Source organism: Colobus angolensis, unplaced genomic scaffold (genome assembly GCF_000951035.1).
Source record: "Colobus angolensis palliatus isolate OR3802 unplaced genomic scaffold, Cang.pa_1.0 Scaffold126, whole genome shotgun sequence".
NCBI lineage: Eukaryota > Metazoa > Chordata > Mammalia > Primates > Cercopithecidae > Colobus > Colobus angolensis.
This window is the reverse complement of record NW_012113808.1, coordinates 2,615,982-2,635,844: the sequence shown is the minus strand read 5'-3', so window position 1 is coordinate 2,635,844 and position 19,863 is coordinate 2,615,982. Positions and strand designations below refer to the sequence as shown.

Genomic DNA, 19,863 nt, shown 5'->3' with positions numbered 1-19,863 from the left:
CTGGGCTAATTTTTGTATTTTTAATAGAGACGAGGTTTTGCCATGTTGCCCAGGCTGGTCTTGAACTCCTGACCTCAGGTGATCCACCCGCCTCAGCCTCTAGAAGTGCCGGGATTACAGACATGAGCCACCATGCTGGGCCCTTTTAGACTCATTTAAAGCTCGGCGGTTCCCAACTTTTGGGGGTCATATACTCCTTTGAGAATATGATCGAACCTATGGACTTTCTCCCCAGAAAAAATAAATGTACACACAAAACACTTGCCTGCCTATAACCCTTCCCCATGCTGGCTTATGGATCCCAGGAAAAGAACCTAGGTCCTCTGTTCCACAGACAAACAACATATAATTAGATGACTAATAGTGCTAGCATCCAATGCCTTCTCAATGTCAGGCATTTTACTCATATTAGCTCTATTAATTCTCATAGCAACTCTGTGAGAATTAGAAATAGAATCTATTATGTGCCCATTTAACAGATGATGAAATTGAGGACTAGACCTAATAAAGAACTCAGCTAAGATTACACAGCTAATAAGTAGCAGTGGTGGAATTGGAGCTCAGAGATGGCTGACTCTGGAGTTAATAGCCATTTGAGGTTGGCCAAGGGATAATTGGCCAGGCACTCCAAGGCAAAAAATAGAGAAGGTGGAGACTGCGTAGTCTGCCTCAAGGCAGAACCAGACTGCCTGAGTTTGAGTCTTGGTTTTGCCACTAACTACGTGACTTTGGTCAGGTAACTTCTCTATGTTTCAGTGCCCCTAGGCATGAAACAGAGATAATAACAGTTCTCGTGAGGAGTGGATAAAATTGCAGTTTATGAAGTAGTGAGAAGTGTGTCTGCATGGAATAAGCAATCAATACGTGGTAACTCTTTTTATTGTTAAGCAGGATGACCCCAGTGCTTTGGGGATGGCTCCACATAAGAAAGAATGACAAAGAACACATGTATCCAGAAACAAAAGCAGAGAACTGGGTTAGGGTCTTCGAACTGTAGGTGAACAGTTGTCACTAGTACTATGTAATTTAGGATAGTGAGGAAGGAAGAAAACTTGGGTTCCGCAGTAGAATAGTTGACAGTGAGTTTCAAGAATGAGGTTTTGCCAGCCATGGTAGCTCATGCCTGTAATCCCAGTACTTTAGAAGGCCAAGGCAGAAGGACCACTTGAGGCCAGGAGTTCAAGAGCAGCCTGGGCAATGTAACAAGACCCTGTCTCTTAAAAAATAAAAAATATTACCCAGGCATGGTGGAGCACGCCTGTAGTCCCAGCTACTCAGGAGGTTGAGGTGGGAGGATTGTTTGACCCCAGGATGTCAAGGCTGCAGTGAGCTATGATCACACCACTTCACTCCAACCGGGGTGACAGAGCAAGACCCATCTGTTTAAAAAATGAGGTTTTGACTGGGCGCAGTGGCTCATGCCTGTAATCCCAGCACTTTGGGAGGCCAAGGGGAGTGGATCACCTGAGGTCAGAAGTTCAAGACCAGCCTGGCCAACATGGTGAAACCCCATCTCTACCAAAAAATACAAAAATTATTCAATCGTGATTGATGCATACCTGTAGTCCCAGCTTCTCGGGAGGCTGAGACACGAGAATGGCTTAAATCCAGGAGGCGGAGGTTGCAGTGAGCCGACATCATGCCACTGCACTCGAGCCTGGGTGACAGAGTGAGACCCTGTCTCCAAATAAAATAAATAAAAATAACAAATAAAAAATGAGGTTTAATAAAGTGAGAGGGTAAATGTCAAATCTGGGAAGCTAAGGAATGTGTGAATAGTGAGGAAATGAATGTAGCTGGTATAAGTCACTCATTTAAAAAGTCTAATACAGAACCAGGCTTGTTATCATGCTGAGCCCATCGTTGATGGATTAAAATAAATCAGGCCAGGCGCAGTGGCTCATGCCCATAATCCCAGCACTTCTAGAGGCCGAGGCTCCCGACCAGAGGTCGGGAGTTCGAGACCAGCCTGACCAATATGGAGAAACCCTGTCTCAACTAAAAATACAAAATTAGCCAGGCATGGTGGCGCATGCCTGTAATCCCAGCTACCTGGGAGGCTGAGGCAGGAGAATCACTTGAACCTGGTAGGCAGAGGTTGTGGTGAGTCGAGATCACGCCATTGCACTCCAGCCTGGGCAACAAGAAGGAAACTCCATCTGAAAAAAAAAAAACTTTGTGTTTGTAAGAGAGTCATGCTGATAACTTTTTGGGGAATTATACTCCATTAGTCTGCTAGAGCTGACAAAAAAAAAAAAGTACCATAGACTGAGTGGCTTAAACAACAGAACTTTATTTCTCACAGTTATGGCTGTGAAATCCAAGAGTAAAGTGCCAGCATCATTGGTTTCTGGCAAAGGGTTTTCTTCCTGGCTTGTAGATGGCCCCTATCTCCCTGTATCCTCACATGGCTGAGAGTTGTGGGGTCTCTTCCTCTTCTTATGAGGGCATCAGCCCTATCAGATCAGGGCTTAAGTCTTATGACCCCATTCAACCTTTAACACCTCCTCACAGGCCCCATCTCCAAGTACAGTCACATCGGAGGTCAGGGTTTCAACATAAGAATTTTGGATTAGCACTTCAACATATACAATTCAGTTCATTGTACGTACTTTGACAGTTTTGGATATCTCATTGAGATGTCCAAGTGGACTCAACTTCCGGAACCAATTAAACTTAATTGACCAAAAAAGTGCACTTCCTGGCCAGGTAGGCCAGGAGCACCTTTTGTTGGTTCCTGAAGTGAATCTCAAATACAAACAGTATTTATCCCTGACTCTGTTCCTCTGTGCATCTCACCACCCCTTCCCTGCTGCCACCCCATCTCATTACTTTTATTTCTGTTTCTTGTCCTTAGACAAGTTTGTTTCCAGTTCAGATTTGCGCATGGCCAAGACTTTATTCCCCAGTGGTGGCAGCAATGATTAGGAATGTGGTTTTATGGTCCAACCATTTTGTGATATTGCAGGGTGATGTGAACCTATTCTCTGCCATGTGAGATACAACAAAGAATTGGGTAAATAACCTTGCTCATTTGTTTGTCTTATTTATGAGTTCAAATGAATTAAGAAAATACTTCATGCACACTGGAAAGGAAAATGATTCTTTGTGATATGGACTGGCTCTACTCTAAGCTGTAGATTCTAAAACTTAGATCTACAACAAAGAAGGACTGTCTCAGAGTGTTGGTTGGAAAGGACTGTATCATTTACTTCTAACTACTGATATCTCAAGGAATGGATTTATGACTACAGACTTGCAAGCTGATGCTGCCTAGACAACTGTCAGTATTCGGGACTGAGTAGGGGATTTCAGAACTCTTATTAGTGGTTCTCAACTGGTGGTGATTTTGTGCCCCGGGGGGGCAGCATTCGGCAATGTCCAGAGACATTTTTGGTTGTCACAGCAGGGGAGGGGATTGCTACTGACATTGAGTGGGAAGACAGCAGGGATGCTACTACATACCCCACAAGACACAGGACACTGCCCACAACAAAGAATTATCTGTTTCAAAACATCAGTAGTGCTGAGCTTGAGAAACCCTGTTCTAGAGGCATGTGCCTTTGTTTGGCTATTGCTTAGGAAATTTTAAATTCTGTAAGGATTGATGTAACTTATAAAATGCAAATGATTTTCTGTTGTTGTAGTAAAATATATGTAACATAAAACTTACCATTTTAAGAAATAAAAAAAGAAAAAGATTACCATTTTAACCATTTGTAAGTGTACAATTCAGTAACACTAAGCGCATTTTATGTTGTTGTGCAAATATCACCAATGTCCACCTCCAGAATTTTTCATCATCTCAAACTAAAACTGTGCCTATTAAACGATATTTCTCCATTCTCCTCTGCCCCAAGTCCCTAGTTGTCACTATTCCATTTTCTGCCTTTATGAATTTGCCTACTCTAGGGTACCTCATGTTAGTGAAACCGTACAGTCTGGCTTATGTCACTTAAAATAATGCCTTCTAAGGTTCAACCACGTTGTAGCAATGTGTCAGCATTTTCCTCTTTTCAAGGCTGAGTAATATTGCATTGTCTGGATAGACCACACTTTGCTTATCCATTCGTCTGTCAACAGATACTTTGGTTGCCTCCGTATTTTAGCTATTGTGAATAATGCTGCTATGAACATGGATGTACAAATATCTCTTCCAGACCCTGCTTTCAATTCTTTGGTATATGCCCAGCAGTGGAATCACTGTATCATATGGTAATTCTATTTTTAATTTTTTTTGAGGAACTGCCATACTATTTTTGACAGAAACTGTACTTTTTTTTTTTTTTTTGAGACAGGGTCTCGCATCCAGGCTGGAGTGCAGTGGTACAATCTCAGCTCACTGCAACTTTTCCCTCCTGGGCTCAAGTGATCCTCCTACCTCAGCCTCACAAGTAGCTGGGACCATAGACACACACCACCATACCTGGCTGATTTTTGTATTTTTTGTAGAGATGGGGTTTCACCATGTTGCTCAGGCTGGTCTTGACATCCTGAGCTCAAGTAATCTGCCCACCTCAGCCTCTCAAATTGCTGGGATTACAGGCATGAACCACCACACCGAGCCACCATTTTGATCTCTGCCAGCAATGCACAAGGATTCCGATCTCTCCACATCCTTGTCCACTCTTAATATATTGTTTTTTTAAAATAATAGCCATCCTGATATGTGTGAGGTGGTATCTCATTGTCGTTTTGATTTGCATTTTCCTAATGTTAGTGATGTTCAGCATCTTTTCATGGGCTTCTTGGTCATTTGTATATCGTCTTTGCAAAATGTCTATTCATGTTATTTGCCTATTTTTGAATTGAACTGTTTGTTTTTCTGTTATTGAATTTTAAGAGTTTTCTATGCATTTGAATACCAATCCCTTATCAGGTATATGATTTGCAAATATTTTCTCCCATTCCGTAGATTTCCTATTATTCTAGTGATAGCTTCTTTTAATGCACAAATTTTTAAAAAAATTTTGTAAAGCTCAATTTGTCTATTTCTTTTGTTTTTGCCTGTGCCTTCAGTGTTATATCCAAGAAATCACTGCCAAACGCAATGTTATGTAGCTCTTGCCCAACTTTTTCTTCTAAGAATTTTAAAGGTTTAGGTCTTACATTTAGGTCTTTGACCCATTTTGAGTTAAATTTTGTTTACGGTGTTAGGTAAGGGTCCAGCTTCATTCTTTTATGAGTGAATATCCAATTTTCCTAGCACTATTTGTTGAAAAGACTTTACTTTTCCCATTGAATGGTCTTGGCATCCTTGTCAAAAATCATTTGACCATATGTCTGAAGGCTGATTACTGGGCTCTCTATTCCATTGATCTAGATGTCTGGCTTTTTGTGCATACCATACTGTTTTGACTACTACAGCTTTGCAATATGTTTTGAAATTGGGAAGCACGAGTCTTCCAACATTGTTCTTCTTTTCCAGACTGTTTTAGCTATTCAAGGTGCCTTAAAATTCCATGTGTATTTTAAGATGGGTTTTTCCATTTCTGCAAAAAAAAAAAAATTGTTGGGATTTTGATAGAGATTGTATTAAATATGCAGGTTATTTTGGGTAGTAATAGCATCTTATTAGTATTAAGTCTTCCAATCTATTAACATGAGATGTCTTTCCATTTACTAGTATCTTCTTTAATTTATCTCACCAATCTTTTATAATTTTAATCTGTTTTTTTTAAAAGACAGGGTCTCATTATGTTGCCCAGGCTGGTCTCAAACTCCTGGGCTCAACTGATCCTCTCACCTCAGCCCCCTGAGTAGCTGGGACTGCAGGCACACACCACCATGCCTGGCAACAATTTGTAGTTTAAATGTGCAAGCCTTTTGCATCCTTGATTAAATTTATTCCTAAGTATTTTATTCTTTTTGTTGCTATTGTAAATAGAATTTGTAAAAATTTCTCATTGGATTGTTGATTGTCAGTTTATAGAAATGCAACTGATTTTTCTATACTAATTTTGTATTCTGCAACTTTGTGGAAGTCATTTATTAGTCCTGACAGTTCATGTATATGTTATATGTCTTTAGGGTTTTCTATGTATAAGATCATTTATCTGCAAACAGGTAATTTTACTTCTTACTTTCTAATTTGAATGGTTTTTATTTCTTTTTCTTAACTAACTGCTCTGGCTAGGGCTTCCAATGCTATGTTGAGCAGAAATAGCAGAAGAAGGCAACCTTGTCTTGTGTCTGATCTTGGGAGAAAGCTTTCAGTTATTCACCATTGAAGGCAATGCTAGCTGTGGGGTTTCATATATGGCTTTTATTATTATGTTGAGGAAGTTTATTTCCAGTCCTAGGTTTTTTCTGTGTTTTGGTCACAAACAAGTGTTGAATTTTGTCAAACGATATTTTTCTGAATCAATTAAAATGTTCATAGGATTTGTTTCCTTCATTCTGTTAACATGGAGCATACATTGATTGATTGATTGATTGATTGATTGATTTTAGAGGGGGCGGGGCAGGGATAGGGTCTCACTTCCATCACCCAGGTGGGAATGCTGTGGCACACTATCACAGCTCACTGCAGCCTCAACCTCCCAGCTCAAGTGATGCTTCTGCCTCATTTTTTGATTTTTTTGTAGAGATGAGGTCTCACTGTGTCACCCAGGTTGGTCTTGAATTCATGGGCTCAAGTGATCCTGCCACCTTGGCCTCCCATAATTCTGGGATTATAGGCATGAGCCACTGCACCTGGTCAGATTTGTTTTCATAGTTGAACTATCCTTGCATTCTGAGAGTAAATCTCACTTGATCATGGGGTATAATCCTTTTACTATGCTGCTAATTTTGTTTCTTAGTGTTTTGTTGAAGCTTTTTATTTGCATCAATATTTATAAGTAGAGATCTGTGGTTTTCTTTTGCTGTCTTTGGTTTTGGTGTTTGACTAATGCTGGCCTCAAAGGTTAAGTTAACAAGTATTCTCTCTAACATTTCAGCAGAATGTGAGAAGGATTTGGTGTTAAATCCTCTCTAAATATTTGGTAAAATGCACTAGTGAAGCAATCTTGTCCAGGGTTTTCTTTGTTGACAGGTTTTTGATTACCAATACAATCTCCTTATTACTTATAGATCTATTCATATTTTCTGTTTCTTCATGATTCACTCTTGACACATTGTGTGCTTCTATGAATTTGTGCATTTCATCTATATGTATACAATCTGTTGGCATATAATTGTTCCTACTACTCTCTTATAATTCTTTTCATTCCTGGAAAATCAATATGTCCCCACTTGTACTTCTCACTTTAGTAACTTGAATCTTCTCTTTTTCATGGTCAATCTACCTAAAGATTTGTAAATTTTGTAGCTTTTTTTCAAGAATCCCCTTTCATTGGCTTTCTCTGTTGTTTTTCTTTTTTATTTTATTTTTCCATAAGTTTTTGGGGTACAGATGGTGTTTGGTTACACGAGTAAGTTCTTTAGTGGTGATTTGTGAGATTTTGGTGCACCCATCACCCGAGCAGTATACACTGAACCGTATTTGTAGTTTTCTATCCCCTTGCCCACTCCCATTCTTCCCCGCAAGTCACCAAAGTCCACTGCATCATTCTTACCCCTTTATATACTCACAGCTTAGCTCCCACATATCAATAAGAACATATAATGTTTGGTTTTTCATTCCTGAGCTGCTTAGAATAATAGTCTCCAGTCTCATCCAGGTCATTGCAAATGCTGTTAATTCATTCCTTTTTTTTTTTTTTTTTTTTTGAGACGGAGTCTCGCTCTGTCGCCCCGGCTGGAGTGCAGTGGCCGGATCTCAGCTCACTGCAAGCTCCGCCTCCCGGGTTTAGCCATTCTCCTGCCTCAGCCTCCCGAGTAGCTGGGACTACAGGCGCCCGCCACCTCGCCCGGCTAGTTTTTTGTGTTTTTTTTTTTTTAGTAGAGACGGGGTTTCACTGTGTTAGCCAGTATGGTCTCGATCTCCTGACCTCGTGATCCACCCGTCTCGGCCTCCCAAAGTGCTGGGATTACAGGCTTGAGCCACCGCGCCCGGCCAATTCATTCCTTTTTATGGCTGTGTGGTATTCGATCATATAGGTATTTGATCACAGTTTCTTTATCCATTCACTGATTGATGGGCATTTGATTTGGTTCCACGATTTTGCAACTGTGAATTGTGCTGCTATAAACATGCATGTGCAATTATCTTTTTTGAATGACTTCTTTTCCTCTGGGTAAATACCCAGTAGTGGGATTGCTGGATCAAATGGTAGTTCTACTTTTAGTTTCTTAGGAATCTCCACACTGTTTTCCACAGCGGCTCTACTAGTTTACATTCCCACCAGCAGTGTAGAAGTGTTCCCTGTTCACTGCTTCCACGCCAACATCTACTGTTTTTTTATTTTTTATTTTTTATTTTTTTTTATTATGGCCATTCTTGCAGGAGTGAGGTGGTATCACATTGTGGTTTTGATTTCCATTTCCCTGATCATTAGTGATGTTGAGCATTTTTTCATATGTTGGTTGGCCATTTGCATATCTTCTTTTGAGAATTGTCTATTCATGTCCTTAGCCCACTTTTTGATGGGATTGTTTGTTTTTTTCTTACTGATTTGTTTGAGTTTGTTGTCAATTCTGGATATTAGTCCTTTGTCAGATGTATCGATTGTGAAGATTTTTCTCCCACTCTGTGGGCTGTCTGTTTACTCCTCCGGCTGTTCCTTTTGCTGTGCAAAAGCTTTTTAGTTTAATTAGGTCCCAGCTATTTAGCTTTGTTTATATGGCATTCGCTTTGGGGTTCTTGGCCTAAGCCAATCCTTGCCTAAGCCAATGTCTAGAAGGGTTTTTCCAATGTTATATTCTATAATTTTTACAGTTTCAGGTCCTACATTTAAGTCCTTAATCCATCTTAGTTGATTTTTATATAAGGTGAGAGATGAGGATCCAGTTTCATTCTCCAACATGTGGCTAGCCAAGTATCCCAGCACCATTTGTTGAAAAGAGTGTCCTTTCCCCACTTTGTGTTTTTGTTTGCTTTGTCAAAAATCAGTTGGCTGTAAATATTTGGGTTTATTTCTGGGTTCTCTATTCTGTTCCACTGGTCTATGGGCCTGTGTTTATACCAGTATCACACTGTTTTGGTGACTATGGCCTTATAGTGTACTTTGAAATCAGGTAATGTAATGCATCCAGATTTGTTCTTTTTGCTTAGTCTTGCTTTAGCTATGTGGGCTCTTTTTTGGTTCCATACAAATTTTATAAATTTTTTTTTCTAATTCTGTGAAGACTGATGGTGGTATTTTGATGGGAATTGCACTGAATTTGTAGATTGCTTTTGGCAGTGTGGTCATTTTCACAATATTGATTCTACCCATCCATGAGCATGGGATGTGTTTCCATTTGTTTGTGTTGTCTATGATTTCTTTCCACAGTGTTTTGTAGTTTTCCTTGTAAACGTCTTTTGACTTCTTGGTTAGGTATATTCCTAAGTTGTTGTGTGTGTGTTTTTTTTTTGTTTTTTGTTTTTTTGCAGCTATTATAAAAGGGGTTGTGTTCTTGATTTGATTCTACACTTCGTCACTATTGGTGTATAGAAGAGCTACTGATTTGTGTACATTAGTCTTGTATCTGGAAACTTTGCTGAATTCTTTTATCAGTTCTAGGAGCTTTCTGGAGGCGTTCTTAGGGTTTTCAAGGTAAACAATCATATTGTCAGCAAACAGGGAGAGTTTGACTTCCTCTTTACTGATTTGGATGCCCTTTATTTCTTTCTCTTATCTGATTGCTCTGGCTAGGACTATGCGTACTATGTTGAAGAGGAGTGGTAAGAGTGGGCATCCTTGTCTTGTTCCAGTTCTCAGAGGGAATGCTTTCAACTTTTCTCCATTCAGTATCATGTTGGCTGTCGGTTTGTCATAGATGGTTTTTATTACATTAAGGTATGTCCCTTGTATGCAGATTTTGCTGAGAGCTTTAATCATAAAGGGATGCTGGATTTTGTCGAATGCTTTTTCTGCATCTATTGAAATGATCATGTGATTTTTGTTTTTAATTCTGTTTATGTGGTGTATCACATGAATTGATTTGCATATGTTAAACCATCCCTGCATCCCTAGTACGAAACTCACTTGATTGTGGTGGATTATCTTCTTGATATGTTGTTGGATTCAGTTAGCTAGTATTTTGTTAAGGATTTTAGCATCTATATTCATCAAGGATATCAGTCTGTAGTTTTCTTTTTTGATTATGTCCTTTCCTGGTTTTGGTATTAGGGTGATACTGGCTTCATTAATTAGGGAGGGTTCCTTCTTTCTCTGTCTTATGGAATAGTGTCAAAAGGATTAGTACCAACTCTTCTTTGAATGTCTGGTAGAATTCTGCTGTGAATCTGTCTGGGCCTGGACTTTTTTGTGTTTTTTGGGTAATTTTTAAATTACCATTTGAATCTCACTGCTCGTTATTTGTCTGTTCAGGGTATCTAATTCTTCCTAATTTAAGCTAGGAAGGTTGTGTGTTTCTAGGAATTTATCCATCTCTGGTAGGTTTTCTAGTTTATGTGCATAAAGTTGTTCATAGTAGCCTTGAATGATCTTCTGTATTTCAGTGGTGTCAGTTATAATATCTCCTGTTTCATTTCTTAGTGAGGTTACTTGGATTTTCTCCCTTCTTTTCTTGGTTAATCTTGCTAATAGTCAATCAATTGTATTTATCTTTTCAAAGAATCCACTTTGTTTCATTTGTCTTTTGTATTTTTTTCTTGTTTGTTTCAATTTCATTTAGTTCTGCTCTGATCTCAGTTATTTCCTTTCTTCTGCTGGGTTTGGGTTTGCTTTGTTCTTGTTTCTCTAGTTCCTTGAGGTGTGACCTTAGAGTGTCAGTTTGTGCTCTTTCCGTCTTTTTGATGTAGGCATTTAGGGCTATGAACTTTCCTCTTAGCACCATGTTTGCCATATCCCACAGGTTTTGATAGGTTGTGTCATTATTTTTGGTCAGTTCAAAGAATTTTTAAATTTCCATCTTGATTTCATTTTTGATCCAATGTTCATTCAGGAGCAGGTTATTTAATTTCCATGTATTTGCATGGTTTTGAATGTTTCTTTTGGAGTTGATTTCCAGTTTTATTCCATTGTGATCTGAAAGAGTGCTTGCTACAATTTCAATTTTCTTAAATGTATTTAGGCTCATTTTATGGCCTACCATATGGTCTATCTCAGAGAAAGTTCCACATACTGTTGAGTAGAATGTGTATTCTGCGGTTGTTGGATGAAATGTTGTTCTGTATGTATCTGTTAAGTCCATTTGTTCCAACATATAGTTTAAATCCATTGTTTCTTTGTTGACCTTTTGTCTTGATGACCTGTCTAGTGCTGCCAGTGGAGGACTGAAGTCCCCCACTAATATTGTGTTGCTGTCTATCTCACTTCTTAGGTCTGTTAGCAATTGTTTTATAAATTTTGAAGCTCTATTGTCAGGTGCATATATGTTTAGGATTGTGATATTTTCTGCTTGGACAAAGTTTTTTACCATTATATAATGTCTCTCTTTGTCTCTTTTAACAGCTGTTGCTTTAAGGTTTGTTTTGTCTGATATAAGAATAGCGACCCCTGCTCACTTTTGGTGTCCATTTGCATGAAATGCCTTTTTCTACCCCATTACTTTAAGTTTATGTGAGTCCTTATGTGCTAGGTGAGTCTCCTGAAGGCAGCAGATAGTTGGTTGGTGAGTTCTTATCCATTCTGCAGTTCTGTATCTTTTAAATGGAGCTTTAGGACATTTACAGTCAATGTTAGTATTAAGTTCAACATGCATTCATCGTGCTCTTTGTTGCCTGTGTGCTTTTGCTTTTTGTTTTTGCTTTTTAACTTGTATTTTTGCTTTATAGATCCTGTGTGATTTATGCTTTAAAGAGGTTCTGTTTTGACGTGTTTCCCAGATTTGTTTCCAAATTTAGAACTCCTTTTAGCAGTTCTTTTAGTGGTAAATTGGTAGTGGCGAATTCTCTCAGCATTTGTTTGTCTGAAAAAGACTATATCTTTCCTTCATATATGATGCTTAATTTCACTGGATACAAAAATTCTTGGCTGATAATTGCTTTGTTTGAGCAGGCTGAAGATAGGACCCCAATCCTTTCTAGCTTGTAGGGTTTCTGCTGAGAAATCTGCTGTAAATCTGATAGGTTTTCCTTTATAGGTTACCTGGCGCTTCTGTCTCACAGCTCTTAAGATTCTTTCCTTTGTCTTAACTTTGGATAACCTGATGACAATGTGGCTAAGTTAAGATCTTTTTGCAATGAATCTCCTGGGTGTTCTTTGTGCTTCATGTATTTGGATGTCTAGGTCTCTAGTAAGGCCGGGGAAGTTTTCCTTGATTATTCCCCCAAATATGTTTTCAAAGTTTTTAACATTCTCTTCTTCCTCAGGAACACTGATTATTCTTAGTTTTGGTTGTTTAACATAATCCCAGACTTCTTGGAGGCTTTGTTCATATTTTCTTATTCTTTTTTCTTTGTCTTTATTGGATTCGGTTAATTCGAAGATCTTGTCTTCAAGCTCTGAATTTCTTTCTTCTACTTGTTCAATTCTATTGCTGAGACTTTCCAGAGCATTTCACATTTCTAAATGCGTGTACAAAGTTTCCTGATCTTTTTATTGCTTTTTCTTTAAGCTATCTATTTCCCTGAACATTTCTCCCTTCGCTTCTTGTATCATATTTTGGATTTCCTTGCATCAGGCTTTGCCTTCCTCTGCTCCCTCCCTGATTAGCTTCATAACTAACCTTCTAAATTCTTTTTCAGGTAAATCAGGATTTTTTCTTGGTTTGTTGAATCCATTGCTGGTGAATTAGTGTGATTTTGCGGGGGTACCGAAGAGCCTTGTTTTGTCATATTACCAGGGTTGGTTTTCTGGTTCCTTCTCATTTGGGTAGTCTCTGTCGGAGAGAAGGTCCAGGGCTGAAGGCTGTTGTTCAGATTCTTTTGTCCCATGGGGTGTTCCCTTGATATAGTACTCTCCCCCTTTTCTTATGGATGTAGCTTCCTGCAAGCCGAACTGCAGTGATTGTTGTCTCTTTTCTGGGTCTAACCACCCATCGAGTCTAGCCGGCTCGGGGCTGATACTGGGAGTTGTCTGCACAGAGTCCTGTGATGTGAACTGTCTATGGGTCTCTCAGCTGTGGATACCAGCGCCTGTTCCAGTGGAGGTGCAGGGGATGGGGGTTGCAATAGGCCTGTTGTTTTCCTTCTCTTTTTATTTGTCCCTGCTGTGATTTTTATTTTTCTTTCTGCTTGTTAGCTGTGGGTTAAGTTTTTTCTTCTTTTTGTTGTTCCTTAAGACATAAACTTTTGAGATGGGTTCTCACTCTGTTGCCCAGGCTGGAGTGCAGTGGCGAGATCTTGGCTCACTGCAACCTCCACCACCCGGTTCAAGTGAGTCTCATGCCTCAGCCTCCTGAGTAGCTGGGACTACAGGTGCCTGCCACCATGCTTGGCTAATTTTTTTGTATTTTTAGTAGAGATGGGGTTTCACCATGTTGACCAGGCTGGTCTCGAACTTGTGATCTCAGGTGATCTCCCCACCTCCCAAAGTGCTGGGATTACAGGTGTGAGCCACGGCGCGTGGCTTGGCTGACTTTAATCTGTATCCTTTCACTGTAATAAACTATAACAGCTAGGGGCAGTGGCTCACACCTCTAATCTTAACACTTTGGGAGGCCAAGACAGGAGGATCACTTAAGCCTAGGAGTTTGAGATCAGTCTGGGCAACAAAGCAAGACCCTGTCTCTGCTAAAAATCAAAATTTAAAAAAAAAAAATTAGCTGGGTGTGGTCATATATGCCTGTAGTCCCAGCCACGTTGGAGGCTAAGGCAGGAAGATTACTTGAGCCTGGGAGACTGAGGCTGTAGTGAGCTGTGAATGCAACACTACACTCCACCCTGGGTGATAGAGCAAAACCCTGTCAAAAAAAAATTACACCAGAAACAAAAATAAAGCAAAACAAAAAAACCTGTAACCTGTAACTATGGGAATTTCAGCTTTCAGTGAGTTCTACGAGTCCTTCTAGAGAATTATCAAACCTTGACAGTGGTCTTGGGAAGCCTCAAATTTGCAATCGATGTTTGAAGTGAGAGTGGTCTTATGAACCATGCCCCCTAACTTTACACTGCTACAGACTAAACAAAAGCACACAGTGGATGCAGGAATCAGAGGCTGAGAAAACAGCATCTGAGGCTTCTGACCGTATGACAAAGTTAGGTTAGAATTCCTGTTGAAGAGGTCTGATACAACAAATCTTTTTTCGCGGACCCTCTGAAATTCAGAAGCTGCTGAGATATTGGTTCCTCTACATCCCCTTAGTCTGCAGCTGAGAACACATTTTTAATTAATTAATTAATTAATTAATTTTGAGACAGAATCTCACTCTGTCACCCAGGCTGGAGTGCAGTGGCACAATATTGAATCACTGCAACCTCTGCCTCCCGGGTTCAAACCATTCTCCTGCCTCAGCCTCCTGCGAAGCTGGGACTACAGGTGCCCGCCACCATGCCCAGCTAATTTTTTGTGTTTTTAGTAGAGACGGAATTTCACCGTGTTAGCCAAGATGGTCTCGATCTTCTGACTTTGTGATCTGCCCACCTCGGCCTCCCAAAGTGCTGGGATTACAGGCGTGAGCCACCGCGCCCAGTCAAGAATGCATTTATAAGGTCCTAGTGAAAGGGAATCAGAGCTGAGACTAGAATTTGTTACGAATGATATCATATTAGTCATTCACACAGGAAGAACATACATTGTATTTTGAGAGTGTGCACCTGATCTAAGCCTCTAGGATGATTCAGGGGGAACATTGCTGTCCATGATTCACAATAAAGGTGTTTCAAATACATGATTTAGATGTGCAGAATGTTAAAAGACCAACAAGACTATAGCATCGGCGGGGCTATGGATCCTAGAACCGACGGCCAACACCATATGCATTCCTTGCTAGAATGTTGAAATGCACTATTTTATAATAATCGTTGCTGTTGCATAACTCCTCTCTCTGCAGTAGAAAACTATAATATCTGGAAACAGTTTATTAGCTCTTTCCTTTTCCTAGACAAATCCTTTGTTTTGTTAAAATGGAAAGATACATACATAACATAGCAGTCCCAGTATAGGAAGAAATAAATGACTCTAGTCAAGAAGCATTTACAAGAGTCCTGGGAGGCAGATTTTCCCTTTGGGTAAAGAAGAACTTTCTTACAAATTAAAAAAGACCAGAGCTGTGATTGGCTGTTCTACCAGGTAGGAAGTAAAAGATCCTTGTTGAAGATTTGAGCCTTCAGTGGACGACTGAATTAGACCAGTGGAGTCACTCAGGAGTTAGGAGCAAGCGCTTTGCAGTCAGACAGAGCTCGGCTGAAACCCCGGCTTTCCCTACCCACTCCCAGTGTCACCCAGACTAGCCATTCGCTTCTGTAAGACTTAGTTTCCAAACCTGAAAAATGCAGATAGTGACAATATCTACATCACAGAGGTGTTATGAGGAGTAAGCCAGATAACACACACTGAAGGCTTCACTGTGAGCAGGTGGTTAACCAGCCTCCATTGACACTAATTTCATTTATTTTATGCCTTGGAGTTTATTTTTTATTTTTTGCAAATGAGTCTTTTATTAAAGAAAATCTGGTTGGCCGGGCACGGCGGGTCACATCTGTAATCCCAGCACTTTGGGAGGTTGCGGCCAGCAGATCACGAGGTCAGAAGTTCGAGACCAGCCTGAACAACATGGTGAAACCGAATCTCTACTAAAAATACAAAAATTAGCAGGGCATGGTGGTGCGTGCCTGTAGTCCCAGCTACTCGGGAGGCTGAAGCAGGAGAATCGCTTGAGCCCGGAAGGTGGAGGTGCAGTAAGATGAGATGATGTCCTGCACTCTGGCATGAATGACAGAGCAAGACCTGGTCTCAAAAAAAAAAAAAAAAGAACAAGAAAAAGAAAATCTGATCAATAAAGCTTAAACAAGTGTGCTATAGTTTGGATGTTTGTTCTCTCCAACTCTCATGTTGGAATGTGGTCCCCAAAGTTGGAGGTGGGGCTGAATGGGAGGTGTCTGTGTCCTGGGGATGGATCCCTCATGAATGGCTTGATACTGTCCTTGAAGTAACGAGTTCTCACTCTGTTAGTTGCTGTGAAAGCTGATTGGTAGAAAGACACGGGCACCTCCCCTCTCGTTCTCTCTCTGGCTTCTCTTGCTATGTGATCTCTGCCCATGCCAGCTCGCCTTTGACTTGCACATGAATGGAAGCAGTGTGAGCCCTCACCAGATGCCCAGGCTTCTGGTCAGCAGAACCATGAGCCAAATAACCCTTTTTTTCTTTACAAATTCTCCAGTCTCAGATATTTCTTTAAAGCAACACCAATGATCTAAGACAAAGCAAGATAGATGGAAAAAGTGTTGTTTTAGATGAAACTGAGGTGAGAATGCTCACTCTCTAGAAAGGTAGAGAAAGCTACATGAGGTTTTTACTTTTTGTTCATCTCATCTGGATAAGGACAATGCCTGTGAGCATTCTCTACTCGGTCAGTGTATCAGATGGGTGTGTTCACTGCCAGCATCTACAGAAGCGAATTCCAGATTTATTTCTCACCCAGACAAAGAGCAGGCTCTCCAACAGGCAGTGAGTCAGAGATCCAGGATCCCTTCTTGTCACACGGCCATCCCAACATGGCCATCCGTGGTCCCAGGGAGGAGAAAGGGAAGGAAGGGAGGGAGGAGACACGCCAGCTCTTAACATCCTTGTCCAGGAAGTATCACGCATCACTTTTAGATCTGGTCACGTGGACTCAACTGAAAAAATAGAAAGTACAAGGGAGCCCATGGGTTTACTCACTGAGCTCTGTCTCTGCCAAGGGCAGCCATCTGGGCCTTCCAATGTGGGATGGGTCGCCACATTTCTGGGATTCTGGATGTGCTGTTCCCCCTGCAACCCCCTTGTCCTGGTGTCAGGTGGCCGGGCTCTGACTTGTCCTTAAACTCAACTCAGGAATTCAGTCCTCAATACCTTGACCAGCACCAACTCTCAGGAAACACGGAGCACTTCTTCTCCCAGATGATTTTTGGCACATACTTGCATTTCAGGAATTACCCTGTGGAATCCTTGTTGTTTGCCTCTCCCTACCCGACTGCAAGGTCTTTGAGACAGGGACCTGACATCTGCTCAACAGATACTGATGAAGCCCCTACTGGGTTCCTGGCACCCGTGTAGGGACAGAAGGTACAGCATGAACAAGACCTGCCCTCCAGGAGGTCACAGAACAAACAAGTGAAAAAGCAAGTAGGATAATTTCTGGGATTGAAGGACATGTAAACCGGGGGAAGACGTCTCTGAAGAGGGGACATTTGAGCAGAAACTGAAGCTATGCAAACATGGCAAGGAAATGAGTCCCAGGCACGGGTGACAGTAAATGAAAGGCCTGAGAGAAGAAATGCCACTGCTGGCTGGGAGAGGAGGAAGGAGAGTGGTCAGACAGTTCGTGAAGAGACTCCCGTGTCTTCCTGATTCCCACCAGCCTGTGACGTGTGTGACATTTGTGAGGGAGCAGGATCCAAGAGCTGTCATCCATGTAGTTATCCTCCCTGAACTTTATCCATGAGTTGTTAATTTCCAGTCTTGCAGGAATACCGGCATTTTCAAAGCAAATCACCATCTTAAAATCAAGGCTGATATTGAAATCTACTGAGAATTCCTTATCACTGAAAACTTAAAAGCAGAAAGGAAAAAGCAGGAAGAAGGCCAGTAGGAGAGGAAAGTTTGTGAAAATTTTTGAATTATAGTATTTAAAGGGCTATATTTTTCTGGACGTTAGTGTAATGTATAATGCAAATTAAAATGCATCTGGGTACAGATAATTAATTTTTTCTCCTTATTATCCACCTTTTTATTTTTTATTATATATATTGATATGGTTTGGATTTGTGTCCCCGTCCAAATCTCATGTTGGATTGTAATCCCCAACGTTGGAGGAGGGACCTGGTGGGAGGTGAGGTGATTGGATGATGGGGACGTACTTCCTCCTTGCTGTTCTCATCATAGTGAGAAAGTTCTCACGAGATCTGGTTGTTTAAAAGTGTGTAGCACCTCCCCCTTTTCTCTCTTCCTCCTTCTTTGGCCACGTAAGACTTCCCTTGCTTCCCCTTCACCTTCCATCATGATTGTAAGTTTCCTGAGGCAGTCCCAGCCATGCTACCTGCACAGCCTGTGGAACTGTGAGTCCATTAAACCCTCTTTCTCTATAAATTACCCAGTCTTGAGTAGGTTTTATAGCAATGCGATAAGGGACTAATACATACGTTTTTTATTTCAATAGCTTTTGGGATACCAGTGGGTTTTGGTTACATGGATGAAACATATAGCAGTGAAGTCTGAGATTTTGGTACACCTATCACCCAAATAATGTACATTGTACCCAATATGTAGTTTTTTATCCCTCACTCCCCTCCCACCTTCCCCCTTCTGAGTCTCCAAAGTCTATTATACCACCCTGTATGCTTTTGTGTACCCATAGCTTAGCTCCCCTCCCACTTATAAGTAAGAACATATGGTATTTGATTTTCCATTCCCGAGTTACCTCACTTAGAACAGTGGCTTTCAGTTCCATCCAAATTGCTGCAAGAAACATTGTTCCATTGTTTTTTATGGCTGAGTAGTATTCCATGGTGTATCTATACACCATATTTTCTTTATCCACACATCAATTGATGAGTATTTAGGTTGGTTACATGTTTTTGCAATGGTACAGCTAATTGTAGGACTAGTTAATGAGCATAACCAGGCTTTCATAGTTAGATATCATTATGTAATGGCATGCTATGGAAACAAAAAATCTTTCATATGTATACATTTGTAGTTAGACCAGGAACATGAAAAGGCACAGCAATGGTCTTCGATTTATTGGGCTCTCTTTGAAAAAGTCTTGGTATTGTCAGGCACACAGTGGGTCATATCTGTCATCCCAGCAGTTTGGGAGGCCAAGGTGGGAGAATCACTTGAGGCCAGGAATTTGAGATCAGCCTGGGCGACATGGTGAGACCCTCATCTCCACACACACACACACACACAAAATTAGCCAGGCATGGTAGTGCACACCTGTCATCCCAACTATTCAGGAGGCTGAGGAGGATGGCTTGAGCCCAGGAATTTGAGGTTGCAGTGAGCTATAATCACACTACTGCACTCCAGCCCAGATGAGAGTGAGACTCGTCTCAAAAGAAGAAAAAGTCTTGCTATTTAATAATGTTTTCCTTTTTAATGTTTTTATGTTTCATGGCTCACTGCAGCCTTGACCTCCTGGGCTCAAGGGATCCTTCCACCTCAGGCTCCTGAATAGCTGGGACTACAAGCGTGCACCACCATGCCTAGTAAACTTTTAAACTATTTTTGGTAGAGATGAGGTTTTGCCGTGTTGCCCAGGCTGGTCTCAAACTCCTGGGCTCAAGTGATCTTTCTGCCTTCGCCTCTCGGAGTGTTTTGAAAATGCAGAGAAAGAATTATTTCAACACCTTTATGATTGAGTACATGCCCGGCTAATTTTTGTTTTTTTTTATGAGACAGGAGGGTCTCACTTTTCACCCAGCTGGAGTTCAGTGGCACAATCACAGCTCACTGCAGCCTCAGCCTCCCTGGGCTCAGCTGATTCTCTCACCTGAGCATCCAGAGTAGCTGGGACCATGGCGCACACCACCGCACCTGGCTAATTTTTGTGTTTTTTTGTAGAGACAAATTTTCACCATGTTGCTCAGGCTGGTTTCAAACTCCTAGGCTCAAGCAATTCACCTGACTTGGCCTCTCAAAGTATTGGGATTACAGGCATGAGTCACTGCCTGGAAGGAATTTCCTTTCTCAACAAATGCAATTTCTTAATAAATGGTGTCTGGATTAA

General features: G+C 40.9%; 1 protein-coding gene across 1 annotated transcript in view; it reads right to left on the bottom strand.

The window, feature by feature from the left end:
• The window catches only part of CCSAP (centriole, cilia and spindle-associated protein), a 66,625-nt gene that overhangs the window by 31,197 nt on the left and 15,565 nt on the right, over positions 1–19,863 (bottom strand). The gene's annotated exons all lie outside the window — the stretch shown is intronic.